An 18,548-nucleotide genomic window follows, 5' to 3' on the forward strand; every position below is an offset into this window, starting at 1 on the left:
CCGCTGAGAAGTCTTATGTGAGCGTAGTGGCCCTTCTTCCTCTTGCGCCTGTTTCTGGTTTCAGCCCTGGTCGCTCTTTCACACACCGCATCCTTTGCCGAGCTTCTGCACGACGTTGTTCCTCCATTCAAGTGGCGCGAGCATCACCCGCCAAGGCAACTCAGGGAGTGGCGGCGAAACGTCAGCACTCAATGGCAACCTGCAGCAATGTTTAAAACGATTTGCGTCACCTTGGAGCGTAATGCAGCGCGAGACACGACTGCCCTTGCCCTGTGGAGACTCAGTTTCGATCGTCTAAAACGGCATGCAACACTCAAACCACAAATTGCGCGTCTGCGTCAGGGTTATTAGTAACTATAAGGAGAGAAAAGGTCCTGGAGTGGTCGTCTATTGAATGTACACCAGGACTGCGCCGCGAGTAAATAAAGACTTTGTTAAGGGAGCATACCGTGAATCAGAACGGAGCTACGGATCACGCGTGCGTCTGTCGTCGTGCACAATGCTTTTCTCATCACGTCCTGCTGTCCGATCGGATGCGACACTGCTCTGTCCCAGCAGTGGCCGTTCCATATCCCGTCACCTGTGGAACCTTAGTCTACCTTAAAGTGCCTCAAGCTGTCGAAATTTATCGGGAGCTTTCGACAATGTCTCTTGTGGTGTTATCAAATTCATTTAAACACGGTGAACCGATAAGAGCGTGTAACACTTTCAAGCGTTCTTCGGTGTTGAAATTAAGTGAAGTGGCAGTTCACAACTCATTTGAAAACAAATGCACCTTTGAAAACACATTTAAGGGGAAATGAGAGGTAAACTGAACCTGAAAGGCCATAAAATGTACAACGAAGAGGAGAAAAATGGACTGCTGGCAAGAAGAAAAAATAAAGCAAAGACAGGAATACTTTAACTTCACGGCGTCTGTCTCCACTGCTAGGCGTGGTAGGCATTCAGGTCGGTAAGAAAAACAAGATGAATGGAAAAATTTCTGAATCCAAGCCTGAATATCCACCTTTCGTGTGTTGTGGCTTCCAGTGAAAGCTCAGTGTGCCCATCTTTGTACGTCCACAGAGGAGGAGTTGGGGGCGCTTTTGTGAAGGAAGTTTTTTGATCTTGATCTCACCCGTACGCTGCAAACGAAGAAGAAAGAGAACATTGGAGAGAAAGATTTGGAACTCGTACGCGCAAAATTCTTTGTTAAGTTCTAAAAAAAAAAAAAAAAAACACTCGGAAAGAATGATCAATCATGATGTGAGCAAGTTATTAAACATTTGCAGCGGATTTGTTTTTCTTTCTGCAAAGAGGAAGTGAACGAAAACGTGATTCCCGTTAGAATTTCGCCATACATCTGCTGGAAAAGGCTCTAACGTCAGCCAAGGGTTAAAAAAAAAAAAAAAACTAAAGGAAATGTTACCGTCCCAAATGAAGACGCTGCCATATTCAACAATCAGCAGATGAACAGCTATCTGCGTAGCTTTATTTAGCCCGGGGACTGAGAAACAAGTGAACGACGAAGCGACAGAATGTGGTCTCACATTGCTACCCATGTACCCAATGCTAAACAACATTGTTCAACTTTGCTACCTAATACATTGCTACATTGTCATGTTCAACATTGCTACCCATTGGGACGAGCGCCGTAGAAGAAATCGCACGCGTTTTGCGAAAACACATCGGCATGGCTCCCGCATGTGCGTAAATTAACGTTCGGCCGTTTCTCACCGACGTTCAAATATTACGTTTCCTATAGTTCAAATATTCGAGTTCAAATTTCCGAGGTTCAAATACTGCAGGCACTTAAGCTCTGTCGTAGGGCAGCCTGTGGCCGTCTTTTTAATAAGACGCGTACATATTAGCAAACAGTCGTAGTTAAATATCATGTCGCGTAAATGACTACCAGACACGCATATTAATTCCCGCTCATTCCCAAGCCGTACAATCAGCCGATGCATGACCCAGTTAGCAGCAGGTCCAGCTCGTTACAAAACAGCTGCGGTCTCGAATTCGCTTGAAACCGTTAATTCTTTGCACGTTTATTTAAGTGACATATTTCTGTACATTTAAATTATTTGAGATATATTTCCGCTGTTTATTGGAATTACGTATAATGTTTTGTTTTCATCATTCACTTTATTTTCACACGTGGCGTCACGTTTCCCGTCGGCGTTTTGAGGTGTTAGAAATCACTGCGCGTGGTGACATGGCTGTGACGTCTTTACCCCGTGAACCAGTCATGATTTTCATAGCCCTACGCCGCAAATCGACGAGACAACGCTGAGATTTCAGATTGAACTGGAGCCTTAAAGCGGTCGTTTTAAATGAAGTTCTCTTTCTTGGGATTCTTTTCCTGATGTGCCCTCTTTGGTACCTCACATAGGCAAAAGACAATGCATATATAGGGAATCAGGTAATACAAAATGGATGTGCGGATAATAACTTAAAAAGAGCTGTCCTTGCCGAATACTTTGTGATACTAGATAACAGATCGTGATAGAAAAAAGGCTGCGTGTTGATAGCGAGAAAGTGAATCGTAGCATACTCAAAATTTCAAAAAGAAAAGAAAATTCTAGTTTTTCAGGAGTGGCACCCACGCCTATGTGAATAGCCTTCGTCACTTGACGAAGAAAGATTAGTACGGTCGTTTCCCTGCTGCGTGCCTTTTCGAAAGGGACCGAGTTGGTCCCGGTACGTTGTGATGATTTTCATTGCTTTTTAACAATTTGTTGACGCTAGTCTCTTTCCAATTTCAAACCACAACCAGAAATAAATCAGCAAATACGTATAAGTTAAATTTTGCTTGGTGCAGTATCTTAGAAGCAACATCTTTTTTTCTTTTTAAGCAAAAGATCAGTTATTGCTTATTGCTCTTATTATGCGCATCTTTGTTCTAAACTCACCCAGAAATGTGTCTCAAGGAACAACAGTAGAACGTAGCGCAAAGAAGCTTAAGCAAAATGCAAGAAAATGCACTTAACAAATTCAAAAGTTAATGCTACATATCACGAAGCGACATGGCTGTCGAAAATTTACCGAATCTGGAAAGAATCCATGCAATGAGGAAATATATTTAGAGAACGACATGTGTGAGTTAATGTGTGGTGGTTTAAAAAAAGAAAAACAAATGACTGCCGAAGACTGGTTATGTTTAGTTTGCACAATCGTTAAGCCTTCTTTGTTCTTATAAAACAAGACACTGTTTCTCACGTAATAAGGTAATTCACTCACATTTGTAGGTTACTAGGCACAGCGGTGTCGCCGGTAATAAGTCCGGTCCTGTCTCCTCATTGTCCTTCGAGTCATCCGAGTCTTTCTGTAGAATGGTGTTAAATCTGCATAGAAGTTGCATAAAATATGCAAGTAAGTTCATTGAAGATTCACTAGTAGGAATCACGCAGTTTGTGGACAACTTGAAATCACGTTTTGAGACGTTCATCTATGGAAGTTTTCTTTTCCAGCTGTAATGCACGGTATATTGTTAAACAAATGAGTATAAAGTAACCCTTGCTAGGAAATGTCTAACAAAAACTTGTTAGCTGCCTTCTAGCGGCGTAAAAAAAAAGGTATCAAACAACATACAAAAACACGCACTGTTTTTCAGCTGTTATGAAACTCAACGTAATGCCCATCTGATTGAAACACAGAACTTGCTAAATATACGTTTCCTGTACAGTCCAGGTGCGGCTTTCAACACAGGTGGCGGTCTAGCCATAAAAAAGGATTGTTCAAAGCCTGTCCCAGTGACACTCGTGTGTACATACTTCCGGACAGAATGAGCAAATGAACCGAAATCCCTTTTCAAAACATGCGTGCGCAGAAGCATCCCGATAATGTGTAGTGGTTACACTCTTTGTACACTGTGTAACAGCTATTCACTATCATAGCCGTTCGCCCGCAATAAAAGTACCTACTCAAGGTTGTATGACAGCTAAAGGCTTTCAAGGGGAAAAATATTGAGGCACTTAGATAACCTTTCGAGTGCAAATTGACACCATTAGAATCAGCGTAGTGGCAACATGCAAGAGACTCCTTTGGCCTTTCTAGTCTCTTGAGTGGAGCTGGTGCTGCTGTTTAAGCATGTTGGATCGAGGCTCTGCTCCCAACTGGCTGAAGAGGCTGCTGGGACCCAAGACCTCCCAGCCTGCATCTGAGGCGGCGGCATCCGCCCCCTGACCTGCGTGTCGGGGGGTGAGTAGACCACCTTATCTGTTGGACATTAAAGTTTAGTCCATCCATCCATTTGCTCCCAGTGCTGTAGAGACAATATTAGTATTTTGCGCATCCATAAAATATTGGCTTTATGTTGTTTGTAAGTTAAAGTTTTGCATTGTGCTCCAACGTTCTAGCATGTGACTTTGCTGCGGCATACCTCTGACAATGCCGCCCAATGTGCTCAGTTTCATTTTTTTGTTTAAAATGTTTACCACGGACAGTTGGTTGCGAATCCGACCAGTGACTTCTAGTTGTGTTACCTCTACGGTATACACACTCGGCGTTGATTTTTGTTCCATTTCAACCTGATACATGACGCTGTCTATACATGCGTGCATATTACCAAGCGCGACTGCCAACTGCCGCCGTGCACGCCAACTCGCTTAGAAATGCGACATGGCCCGCTAATGTGCCAACGGTCAGCGCACCTGAAAACTCAGGTACGCCACGGGGCTTTGTATCATCCCATCCTTCGGTGATGACACAATACGCTGTCGGCATCCCTCCTGTCAGTTGCGAATTAAAACCTGCCAGAGAGCCCAAAAAGGCCTTGTCACGTGTATGATGACGTTACATACCCCGCCGACCAATCAGCACTAAGCCAAGTCCCATAGCCCTGTATAAAATTTATACGAGATTTTTATGTAAAGTATAAAGTACTGTGCAGTTGTAGTTAAATTTCTGTTTGCAACTACCATGCGAATTTTGAAACAAATAAACAAGGGGAACAATTTTGCTATATATTGATTTTCCTTTTTTTTTTCTTTCACTTATCAGATATTTCATATTCGTAGGAACACTTTGGCCATATTCGCATTCGATGAAGTCATCGACTCTGACCAGGCAGTGAGTTTTGTGATTAATACGGTGAGCGATTGCATGATGCTAAATACAGTGCAATTTCATTATTAAATTCTGTAACTGTTATCGTCGAGTCCTAATTCAATATCGTGATTGGAAGTATTATCTATTCGTCATTAGTTTTATTGCTTACACTGGAGAAATGAATTACTGATGACAATGAATCAACAGCTCTAAGTTTATTTGTGTCATAAAGAATGAATCTGACTGCCAAAGTGCACTGAGACAAAAATTTGAGACATACATTCTAAATGCATTCGATACAATAGTCTTCGCACCTTTCTTTTTCCTTCACCCTAAATGTAACAGCGAAGCTCAAAGTATGCCACGTGCTTGCATATCAGTACACCACAGCAGCCTACGAAAGGTACAAATAACGATGTCACTTTTACCTTTACGGGTTTCCACAAAAAGCTTTTCCCTTTACTTTATATATGAAGTGATAGTATCATTGCGTGTAGTTTCTCTTTGGGAGACGATTAAATAATCTTCCCGTTACGAGTGGAACAAAATAGCGTTAAAATAGACCTTCTCCTTGCATCGCCTTGCATTGCATTCGCTACCCTCTGTTTAGCGACTGTCTCATGCAACGACTTGGTTTGGCCACGTCACACATTCCTTCCTTTTTTATTCTCAGCAGCATTCAGCTTCGATGGCAACGCCGTTTTGTACTTAATACTAAGCCTTTATTATAATGCTCTTAATTACAGTTGACATTAGTGCATGTTTTCAGGACCCGCCACTAAATTAAAGACCACTATGTACTTACTACGTCCCCTTTTAACACGCCTAAGCCCAGCACCTTCGAGGGAGGTGTATATGTACGTACCTTTGTCTCGCAACGAATGTTCCCGGGATTGATCCTCGATACGCGCCCTAATTTCGCAAATTTATATTTATATATTTGTTTGTCTATATAATAGGAGCGTCCCCACAAATTTTGGCTTCGTTTGGATATTTGCCTGAATTTCTCTGAGTCCTTTTAAGGCTCCTCGGATTATTCACGCACGAGCGACGCTGCTTACGCTGTAAGGCTATCTGTTGTGTGCAGAGGCTGTTACGCTATCGCGGAGTAGAAATATTCCTGTGCGCTTTCTGTAGTTTCGCTTACTGATGGATTCGAATTCCTCTTGTATTGATCGACAAACCGTTAAACCAATATCACCACACTGAATGAAAGAACATACGATTCTCGTCCCGCTTGTGCCTGTAGGTTCGAAAGCGGCAAATTGGACAGGGAAAGAACTGGGTGTTTGGAGAGAGAATTAAAGTACGCTTAGCTTGTGGCTAACGGAGCCTCATAACACCGGCGCAACACCACAGCAGAGCTATTTACTATGAGAAAAAGCCCCTTTTCATTTTTTTTTTCTCCGAATTCTTCCTTCTTGGCCAAGTGGAATATTATCGCAATTCGGAGCTCAACTATTGGAAATACGAAGCTTTTTGGCGCTGTTGCAGTAACATGCGAAAATACGGCACGCGGTTTCAGTGTCTCTATATATTTTCATACCTCTTCTTACTCCGTCCTCGCCCATCACGAACTCTCTCTCTTCTCCTTTCTCCCTTTCTCAGCAATGCTTAGCAGGTCAGATATTCAGCTTCCCGGCCGACTTCTCTGCCTCTCCAAGCATTTATCTCATCTATCTGTCGCAGTCTGAGTGACATTGATACAACCGAAAAGGTCAAATATATATATAACAAATATCGTCAGCAACTTACTTTTCATCTCCAGACTCACTGTAAGTGTCTGTGGAAGCACGGAAGCAAAAAAAAAAAAAAAAAAAAACGTGTTAGATTTGACTGTATAGGACTCAAACTGGGGCTGCCAAATAAGAGCCAAAAATGTGAGAAAGACCTAAAGCAACAAATACAATGCCCAGCTTCCTGAACTTTAACTGCGTGTTGATAACTTCATACAGGAGACACAGAGATAAAAGAGGATGATACGGGAAAGAAAAAGAGACCGAAGATAAATAAATAAGAAAAAAAAGAAAGAGAAAGAACGAGGATAAGTTTTGTGAGCGTACAAGGAAGTAGTGCTGTTTCTGTCAGTAAGATCACGTGAAGCACATCCTTACCTTATTCAGTAGATAGACAAAAAACGGACTTGTACTATACTACGGTCGACGTCGATCCTCTCTCCTGATTTGTGTTTCTGTGAATACAGCCTTTTCTAAGTAAGGTAAAATATGTAAACCTTGCAGTACAACTGACGCAACGGTTCCATTAATGTAATTTGTGAAACCCGTGAGGAGTTTCATGATGCTTTATAGTAGTTACGCGTTCCGCTTTTATTAAAAGAGCTCCCAATGTGGCCTATGAATTATTCGAGGTGATCCTCTACGCTTGCATATGCACAGCCGCTCCTCTGTTATATACACGAACTTACGACTGTATTACTGAGGTGGGTCCTCGTTGTGGGTTCTGCATTGCAGCGCTAGCTACATTAGAGGGTCCCTACATTCGATAGGAGAATGTGTCGCTGAGGTACACTGACAGTGCACATGCGCGTCTGGTACTGCCGGTCACCCGGGAGAACATTTGTACGAACGACGGTAGGCTCTGTCCTGGGGTACTGCATAAGGGAGAGTGTACATATAACTGTGCAATTGCTTAACTAAAAAAAAAGAGTTTTCCTAAATAAGGAAATAAAGGGTAGAACTACTATTTCTGACAGGGGGTCATGAGATATACGAAAGGGAATCATTTACTTGCCAGGTTTTGTTGAGTCTCAAGCTTTAATTCATCATCATCATCATTATCATCATCATCATCATCATCATAATCAGCCTGACTATACCAACTGCAGGGCGAAGGCCTCTCCCATATTTCTCCACTTAACCCGGTTCTGTGCTAGCTGCATCCACTTAACCCCTGCGAACCTCTTAACCTCATCCGCCCACCTAACTTTCTGCCGCCCCCTGCTACGCTTTCCTTCCCTCCAGTTTGTTACCCTAAGCGAATATCGGTTATCCTCTCTTCGCACTACATGTCCTGCCCATGCCCATTTCTTCTTCTTAATTTCCACTAGAATGCCTTTAATTATTATTTAGTCACAATTCCTCAAAGGGCCACAAGAGACTTTGCTTGAGCTTTGACATAACAAAAAAGCTTCCTGCAGATACATCTGAGCTTCATAATTTGCAAATGGCAACTTTAAAAAGAAATATACTTTATGCATCAGCTCTTTACAGTTAATTATGTCCATTACCAATAATGAGGACGCTGAAAATACTTAAGCACACCTCTTTTTCGCTGCAGATAGTTGCACTTTACGTAGACGACAGTCATCACAGCCGCAGTCAGCAGTGCCGCGATGAGTCCCAGCAGTGCCCCGATTATGGGCCATGCGTTCATTAGGCCTCGGCCTCCAGCTGCGAAAGAAACAAGGCGAAAAAATGCATGTCACGATTCACGAAGCTGAGATTTTAAATGTCTGTATTCGACTTGATTCAGAATTCTGAAAACACCCCCAGCTATTTGTGGATTTTTCTCTCAGTGTGCTTTGTTTGCGTGTCAGTGTATTCATTTTTGTAATAAGCCCCCAACTTATTAACAAAAATGAGGTTTCGAAGGCAAAAAGCATTGTTTCTGCGAGTTGAAATTCGACCGTTGACATGGAGGTCACAACGCTGTGCCTTAAATAGCGTAGGACGACTCAGGTAGATGCCCCCATTGTGTTTCCGACAGATAGTGCCTTTATGGCAGTCTGTGTGTGTGTCACAAAACTGCCACTGCAAGGTTAATTTAAGTTTACAAGGTTACATAATGCAGGAGCGTGGTGTCGCGGATGACGCCAATGCTTTGCCAATGTTAAATCACAGCCCAGACTGGGGTGATTGGCGTTTCTTAAGCGTACTTTAGTGTGCCAACATCTGTTTTTAGTACACGATGTTCTGTACCAGATGGCACACACGTTGGGTTGTAGCATGAGCGCTCCAAAACTACTCGTGGCTACTCCCATGCAAACACATGGCGCATCAGATTCTACGCCGTGTTTCGAAATCAGCTTCGCGACCGTTAAGCATTTTTTGTCGGCGAACAATGCTTTCCAGGCACCTCTGCTCTCTTGTGTCGACGATCGAGTGCAGCTAGTGGGATTGCGCTAACCTGGTAGCGCCGGTTTTCAGACTTCATGTACGAGAAATTTCATGATATTACAATACAACGGGCTTGGTGCTTGCCCATACTTCGTCAAAGTCGTCGTTGACCCTGGAATAGGCTCATTTACGCTCTTTTTTTTTTTTCGTTTGATTTCCCATTCATTGCAGTGAAACATGAAATTGATAAAAAACAGGGAGTGCCTCCATCTTGTGTTTGTAAGGGGAAGTGCAGTAAGCCTGACCCCACAGCAACCTCATGCAACACTCTTTTTTAATAAACATTCTTACCGCCACCACTGGCCCCAACACTGTAAGGCTAACCGCGTCTCTGCATAAACCAAACGTCTTTGCGACTACTGAGATGCAAACATGGAATATTTTCTTTTCAGCTCCATCCTGCGACGGTTACTGAGTGGTCAGTCTGTTCTACTGCTGACCCAGTGCAGGCGAGGGGCGAATGGTAACCTTCAGTGTAGTGTGCGATGTGCATTTACATTAGAAACCCCATACAGTGGAAATTGCAGGAGCCCAAACGGCGGTAGATGTCGCTTTGATACATTAAATCCCATAAACCATGTCGTATCATACCACACCCGTACCATACAATTTCGCACCATACCATACCATACCATACCATACCGTACCATACCATACCATACCATACCATACCATACCATACCATACCATACCATACCATACCATACCATACCATACCATACCATACCATACCATACCATAGTGCACCAGGTCATATACCATGCTGCAACATCAGACCACATTGATAAATGGGAAAAATTACATTTGAAAAGTAATTAATTTAGATTACCAATTACTTTTTGCAAAATAGTGCAAAACAATTATATTTATTTACAAATTACTGACCACCAAACCGTAATGACATTACATTACAGTTACTTCCGAAATGTAGCGCAATTACTCTCGAACTGCTTTCCAGTTTTCCTGCATAAAAAACTAAGCAAACTGCTTGAACAAAACTGAAATTAACTCTCCAGATGCCCCGACCCCCGTATTCTTTCGTCGTCCTAGAAATTCCGTTTCATACAACTACTAGCTTCTCCTCTTGCGTACAGCACAAGCCATCAGAAAGATAAGACAGGGACAACAAAGCAACGGAATCAGAAACGTGGTAAAACGCTCATTCCTTTCTGTATGCTCACGACACAAATGAACGGCGAGCTTAGCGCCTTTGCGGCCGGAGCTGTCTCCAACGTTTGGAGCCGCTGAAGCGCGTTATTTTATCGCTTTTGTGGTCTCAGGAACCGACATCGGCAGCTTCCGCTGGGTAGTGTTCACGCCATTTGTATTTTTAATTGTCCCGTTCTTTCACCCCCGTTCGTCCCAAGGGGCGATCGTAACCGAGCACCACACTGCCCCTTAGCCGCAGCAACCTAGGAAATGCCACCGAGTGCTCCTGACTAGCTCTGAACTCCGTTTAACGCTATCTGGCCCTTCGGCGGCCCTTCGGCGGCCCTTCGGCGGCCCTTCGGCGGCCCTTCGGCAGCTTAGTTCTACTCATTTCTGTCTCTTGCTGATTCTCTACGCTGTCTCAAGCCTCCCGCGCTTCGTTCCTGCTTTAGAGACGCCCAGCCGGGCTCATGTTGTTGTGCCTGCACAAAGAGCAACGCTGTACTTCAGTAAAATTAATTTCGAAAAGTATTAGCTACTTTTGCTGCAAAATTACTACCATAAAGTAATTCATTACATTACTTATTTACTAGACTAGAAGGGCAATCATTACATCACCAATTACCATAAAAGGTAACAGAAAATGTAATCTCGTTAGTGCCGTGTAGGGACCCCGTGTTATCATATATATGCATGCATGCATGTCATACCATACCATACGAGACCACATACCATACCATGCCATGGCATGCCATTCCATACTGTACCATCACATATCATATAATATAGGATCTGTACAAAGGCGCCTCTTATCGTACTTTACCATACCGCACCATAGATACCATACCATTCCACATATATATGACCATATCACATCATACGCCGTATAACAAACCATACCATACCATACCACTCAGAGACCACACCACGCTATAGTATAGCATACTCTATCGTAGCTTCTGTATTTTTAGGTTGTCAAAAGTCCCCCCCCCCCCCCCCCCCCGCCCAAAAAAAAAAAAAAAGCATCCGCTTTACAGGGAAGTGCGCAATGCAAGTAGCATAAATGGAATGTGTTATGTACGTAGAGTTCAGCCTATGAGAGATGTGTCAAACTATTACTACGCGAAGTGTATACAGCATCTTCGGCCGAAAAGCCGTCGACATAGTAGAAGTAGCAGTAGTTGGCATCGTGTGTCGGAAATATTAGGGCGTAAAAATCCTGATTGGTTGGTTGATGGGGCTATGACGTCATAACCGGAAGACCTCGCGCGGAATTTCAAACACTCTACATTCAAAATGCCATATAATGAATTCGAAAATGGTCAAAATAAAGCGAAACGTGGCAATGAGGTTCCTGTAATTGAGGTATTTAAGAAAATATTAGCCATCGTCATCATCTGTCGGACTATACCCACTACAAGGCGATGGCCTACCCCCATATTCCTCCAATTAATCTGGTCCTGGGCTAGCTGCCTCCACTTGACCCCTGCCAACTTGACCTCGCCTGTCTACCTGACTTTCGGCCGGCCCTGCAACGCTCTCCTTCCCTTGATGAAAGGTGATAGCGCACAGGAAAGCATACACAATCAAGAAAGAACGGCACAGGACTCGCGCTCCTTCCATTGGTATCCAATATTTTACCCTTTTCGACCATCGATTATCCGCTCTTCGCACTACATGCCTTGCCTGTGCCTATTTCTCCTTCTTGATTTCTACTAGAGTGTCGTTAACAAGATATGTTTTTCTGACCCACTCTGCACGCTTCTTATCTCTTAACGTTACAGCAACAATTTCCTTTCCATAGCTCTCTGCATTGTCCTCAACATAAGTAGAACTCTTTCCGCTAGGCTCGACGTTTTAGTCCCATAGGTGAGTACAGGTAAGATGCAACTGTTATATACTTTTTCTTGAGTGATACCGGTAAGCTGCTAGTGATAATCGCTTCAGAGGGATAACTCAATGTTTGGTACAGATTGCTGCCTTCCTAAGGCCTTCAACACTTTTCGGCTTGAAAGCTGGAAACGTACTGTGAGACAGATTCCGCAGTGCTCAGCACAAATAAGGCTCTTGTAACAGCATCTTTGCTTTCATTGGAGTCTTAATTTTATCCCTATTACATATCAGTATGGCCCGCATTTAGGCACGAGGTATCTTTCATTCTCGGCAGGCAGATAGTGGCAGGTGATAATGTCAAGTAGAATTTTTGTATATGCTCCCGCAGGTTGTATATAAATGAACACTATACAAGGATGACGCGGTCCAGGGATGTTACACTCTTAATCTCGTTCCACATCGGTTCCAGTTATAAGTGGAATGCTAAAAAAAGTTCCGCTTGATAAGTGGAACTTTTTTAAAAGTTCCACTTATAAGCGGAACGTATGTGGAACCAGATTAAGAGTGTAGATAGAGATAAAAATTTGATACTTTCTTCCTGGGCTATGAAAGGAACTATTAGATTCTGCGATTCATAGCTCACAACGTTTACCTTGCATTTTCTAGACCTTTATAGCAGTTCCCATGCTCCCTTTCGGTATGGTTGTGTTATTGTGATACGATGGTATTGTTATTCTTTTCTGTCATAGGTTCATAGCCTTTAGAGCTCAATTCGTCCACACACTTTGCGCCTCTATTCGCTTGCGCAGATTTCCACTCGCTAGGGAAGGCAAGCCGAGTTAACACAGTGCACAGGTAGCACAGAATGTGGGGCCCAGTGGGTTCGATGTAGGCAAGCCCCTAGGGTCACCATCGTAATACCTGCATTGACCCGAGGTGGGGAACAAGTGGACAAGCCCTATTTGGGCTTGCCCTTGTTCCTTCGACACGGCTCCCATAGTGGTGTTGCTCGGCCTAATGCAGAGCACATTCCTGCATCCACACCACAAGTGTCCCTTGTCGGATATTTGAGGGCAGATCCGACGTAAGTGTCGGCTCTTTGTGGGAAAGAGCTCAAAGATTCGAAATGGGGCCGCCCGCATTAATTCTCTGTGGGACCTACATCGATGGGTGGCACATCAAAATAAAAATCAGTGTTACTTTTTTCGAAAGAAGCTGCTGCTTTAACCTCATCAGCTACAATACTGTCGCTCAATTTTCAATTGTCATTGGAAATAGTCTTTTGTGCAAATATTCCCCCAATTAGCGAATGATAATGGAAACAAAAAAAATGGCATTGAATACGGTTTATGGCTAAGTCTGGTATTTTCTGCGGTATCAAATCATAGATTGGTGTGGATATGGGATGGGTATGGGTAAAAGAAAGTACTACTCGCGCACCTTTGTGGTAAATAGATAAAATTCTACGTGAAAAGTATGTAGCCGAAAGGTTTGTTTTAAGACCACTCTGTGAAGTTATATAGCCAGCGTTACAATAATATCTGGTTTACAAGGAAGAAAGGGGGCAGTATCTGTCACACACTTTTTGTGGACACATGAACCGCGCCGTAAAAGAGGAAGGTGGGAGTGCAAATGGAAAGCGAGAAAGTTGAGGTGGTAGGGGAAGGTTATGAAACAATTACGACCACTTGGGTATCTTTAACGTGCGCTGAGATCGCCCATCACACGGATGCCTCTTTGTGTGCTGTGCGATGTTGGTGCAGCTCTGGGAGCTTCGGCCATAGCTCTAACAATTGTAGCAGCTGTGTGGCTTTGGAATGTAATTTCTGAGTTGGAGTTTTGTGTAGCCTACATGACTCAGTTGGGAAGGGTGCTCAATGCAAAAGTCGGTGTACTTAGTATCATCTGATTGTGTCTCACCTGAATTTGGTACGATAAACACTGGTAACATTTCGATGCTTCAGTCCTTAAGGCAGCGTCTCCTTAGTCAGATACTTGAGGCCGTTCTCTGAAATTACCCCACGAACTGTGTTCAGTGACCGGTGTGGGCTTACTATGGTAGGGGTGTCTCCAAACGATGTAACGGCTGCTAGTTTTTCACACATTTCACAGCACATCTAAGAACAGGTCACCATTTGTTAGTTTTGTGATTTTTAAACTCTGGCCTATGGAATCTAAGAGAGTCTTCGTCACAATGAAGGGCTAGACCTTTTGGGAAGTTTACTCTGGGTGTTCAGGGTGGAACATGGAAACGTGGGAAGCTGTTTACGTTTTTGGAAAAGAATTTGTTTGTCATATCGATGCGCCCACTTTTGGCGGGAGGGCGGGAGGGCGATCAGCTGCGGAAAAGGAAGAAGCTATGAATTTTGTTTTTTCGTTTATAGTGCCAGCCACCTAGCATGGAGTCCAACAAGAGGACGGGACCGGGGCTCACAAAAAAGCCCTGCCCACCCCTTCTTCACACCTCATCTATAACCTAACATGAGGCAAGTCAGGATAGTTACTCCACTCAAGGTTAACCCTCGCCGCCTGGAAGGAAGAATCCATGAAGAGAGAAGACAGGACACTTGTACGATAAAATATAGGAAAGCGAAAGATGGAGGGGAGGATAGGAAAACGCGACTACCGGTTTCCCGTGGGCCAACGTGGGTGTTGTTATCTGCGAGGGCTCTTAATGGGGATCCCAACACTGGCATCCGGTAAACCACCAAGATACCTTTTTCCCCAGGCACGGCGTCGCCACGCACGGCTAAGCGTTGGTGCTCAGGGTCCGCGGTGTCTCACAGTACATGCAGATATCTGCTATAACAGATGCTCCCTGCGGGGCGAAGAAGCGTTTAGAGACATCGACGCTGCCGGCGGCGCCAATGACAACGGCTGAGAGCGTGGTGAGAGACGATCGGCGTGCCAAATGCGGAGAGCGGCTGGAAAAAACGGGATGTTTAAGCTATCTCCGGTTTCAAGCGCGCAGCGGTGTGGCAGAAAAGTCGGCCACAAGGCGCACAAGGCACACATGCTACATCTGTTCGGGCTACAGCCGTCCATACAAGGCCGCGCCGCTCCGTCGAAGTAGTAAAATTATACTGCTCCTATGACGCATGAAAATGACTTGCGCCCACTTTTCCCACTCGCCTTGTCTTTAAGGGTGTCATCTTATCGTCCTCCTCTCCGCCTCATTCTTCCCTTTGCGCCCACTGTCTCCTGCCCTTTCCGCATCCTTCGCCGCCTTGAAAGGAAAAAAAAAAATCCCGGAGTCGTTGGCGAAAAGGGAGATTGGGAGGGATGAAAGCAGGAGAGTAAGAGAATGAGAGAAGGCGAAGTGCATTTTCTAATGTGAGCGCCGCTGAAAATCGCCGCAGTGGCGTTGGCGGCGGCCTTGGTGCAGCGGCAGCAACATCTCGCTATAACTGCCTGTTTTCCCGAGAGTGCCCACGCGTCTCGTGGGGCCATCATTGTAGCGTGCAGGCTTCGGTGCGGTTTCTATGGCCGCGCATAATGCTGCCCACTTTTATGCAGGTCTAGCGACAGCCTCTTTCCTTCTTACTCTCTGTTTTCCTGTCATTCTCCCATTTTGGTTGCCGTTGTAGTTTCTTCAGGATACCGTCGAGAGAGTGGTGGCATTTTCTATTGACTCACGGTGTTCTTGCTCCTCCACAAGGCTCTCGCGTGCCTAAAAAAGCAGTATAAATAAAGCAGCCTTTCTATATGTTCTTTATCCTATGATATTTATATTTGCTTCCCAGCTTCTTCTAACCTAGTATTTATAAACATCAAAGATACGCGATAATTGAAATGCTCAAAAGTTTCTCTTTCCCTGAGGCCTCTCCGAAAAATAAGATAAAAGCCAAGGGACGAATGGAGGACAATCCTACGACCGTTGAAGAATGAATAAATTTCGGCGGAAGAGGAAGATGATTCAAGATTTTTCTTTTCTGTTCTCTGCTACTTTATATTTTGACGTATTTGAAAACAGTGTTTTCTGCGCAGAAAACTATCTACGGCGACTCCTTTGTTGTCGGGGTTTTGGGCCTAAGGAGCCAAATGGAAGGATATTGAGCACGTGCGAAAACAGGGCCATGAAAATTTTGAAAGCAAACGAAATCAACATCACCTGCTTTTCACAAAGCCGGCGAGTTTCTTTTTGCTTGCCAAGAAGAGAAAGAACAAATAAACTAACTACACTCAAGTGCCAGTTCGCGGATGGATGTCAGCCATATCAATGCGCAATTGTTCTATGTACCTCACGTGATCATTGCAATGCACGTAGCACTTAAGAAATTTTGTGGAACTTTTAGCGCTTAATTTTCTGTCTTTAGGAAAGCACTTCGAGTATCCGTACACACTGACACACTGCTATTCACATCTTGGCGCGAGAATTGGGTGCAGCTTTACGTCCCAACGGAATCTACAAAAACACAATTATGAGGTATTAGAGAACACTCCGTCTTCAATTTGACAAGAGAATTGGCTGAATCATTCCGCTTCATATACTGCTGATCGTTTGTTACGTATATTGAGAATCAAAGTAATTAACAATACTTAAAATATTATGACTCGTACCTTGCGTTACGAAAACAGTTTGTCATTGCTAATGATACCTAATCGTGAGTCGCGATCGTTACATCTGATGTGCCTTAGGAAGTGGGGTTACGTCCGCTGTTCGTCTTACTACATAAAAATGGTATAAGGGACAACACCCTAACTCGAATGCGTTCATTCGCCGACGAATGCGTACTTTACAAGAAAATAAGTGGCGCGGATGGCGTGCATGTTTTGAAGGAGACCTGGAAGGATGAAAAATTGTCGTACGAGTTTAATGTATTTACTACCATGAAGAGTTTACATGCGGGTACTTACAATTCAAATATCGTAACTTAAAATTAAGTTTAAGAGGTAAAATACTTGGCTGCTTATTATGAGTAGGTGTTGAGGTGGCAATAAAGATGTTTATTCTGTTGTTGCGAGAGCTAGGAAAGTCTTGAGAGCTTTACGTAGAAGGTTTTAATTTTTATTTTGCCTAGACAAGAATGGGTGTATAAAACTAATGTTAAGTTCTCTCTTAAGTATGCCTGCGCATATTGAGGCCCGCCAACTGGACGAGAAAAAAAAGTTGCAAAGAGCTCACAATTTAGACTGCATGCTCTAGTAAATTCCTTATGTTAAAACTTCTTTCTGGACGAGTTAGTGCATATTGTGTAGTGTAAATTGTAACGCAAAACGAGAACAACCACACAAAGACAGAGTACCAACAGCGTTTGTGTTATGTGTCGTTACCCTGTCTCTGTGTGTTTTTTTTTTTCGCGCTATAACGTGATAGTGCACAAATACCTCCTGATCAAAGTGCAGGAGTAGCCGATGCGAAAAACCATCTCATGCGGTGCAAGGGCGTTTGGACGTAGAATGCACTCTAAACTCTGATAAAAACACGTCGCAACTTCGTCGATCGTGCCATATGCATGTATTATTAAAAAAAGATTTCCAGCACTATTGACTCAATGGTGAACAGGAGGAACCTACTTGTGAGAGTCTGAGCAGGCCTCAGTGTGCTGACGACGAAGTGGACGGGCGACTGGTGACCCTTGGGATTGGCAGAGTAGAGTAAGACGCGGAATGTGGCGCCACCTTCCAGGCCGCTGAAACTGAACGCCGGCCCAGAAGACGAGGCATTGGCTACCAGCCTGTCCGTGTCCGCTTCGCGCAACTCCGCCACGAATGTCACCGGCGTTACACCGCCGTCCCAGAAGCCCTCGGAGCACTCGAACGATACCGAGTCCTCGGTACCATTCACTTGGCTGCAGTTTTTCACGGGCTCCGGAGGACCTGGGAGCGGAGTGTTACATCTCATCAAAGAGTTCCTACAACTTTCTTTGCGGAGTCAGATCACATTGAACCGTATATAACGCACACTACACCTCGTTTTGGTCAACGATGTGGTCAACGATGTAGACGTTAACGTTTGGGTCGCCTCTAAATTGCAAATCAAGGTGGCCACTGCGCTGAATGCTGATAAGCATTATGTTGCGCACCTTATAAAAAGCTGTACAAATCCGGCGAGCTGCAATCCTATATCCACATCTCTGATGTTCATTAGGTTGCTCACACTTCAATGACCTTCTTCAGGTTCCTCATCCAACTTCTTATACAGGGCGAGAAGTTCAACATCAGGGAGAGGACATGTAGCTTATAAGAAATTCTTCTGCAAGCGAAGCTTAGTCATAACCTCAAGAAACAAGTTATATATCTCGTGCTGAAAAGGTCGTTTTCACGAGTGTCTGCACAAATGTTTTCAGCTTTCGTTTTCTTTCTCTTAGGGCATCAGTGCTCTTGGGAAAAGGCAAATGTAGCGAAAATGCTTCGCAGTATGACTAGCAGCCTGAAGAATAAGCCGTCATGGCGGCTCTT

The 18,548-nt window shown here is 44.0% G+C and overlaps 1 pseudogene; it reads right to left on the reverse strand.

The window, feature by feature from the left end:
* Positions 1–927: 927 nt before the first annotated feature.
* Positions 928–18,548, reverse strand: part of LOC146185566 (protein turtle-like) — a 152,043-nt pseudogene continuing 134,422 nt past the window's right edge.

This window comes from Amblyomma maculatum, chromosome 6, assembly GCF_055883805.1.
Source record: "Amblyomma maculatum isolate TAMU_Amacu chromosome 6, ASM5588380v1, whole genome shotgun sequence".
In the NCBI taxonomy this organism is placed as follows: Eukaryota; Metazoa; Arthropoda; class Arachnida; order Ixodida; family Ixodidae; genus Amblyomma; species Amblyomma maculatum.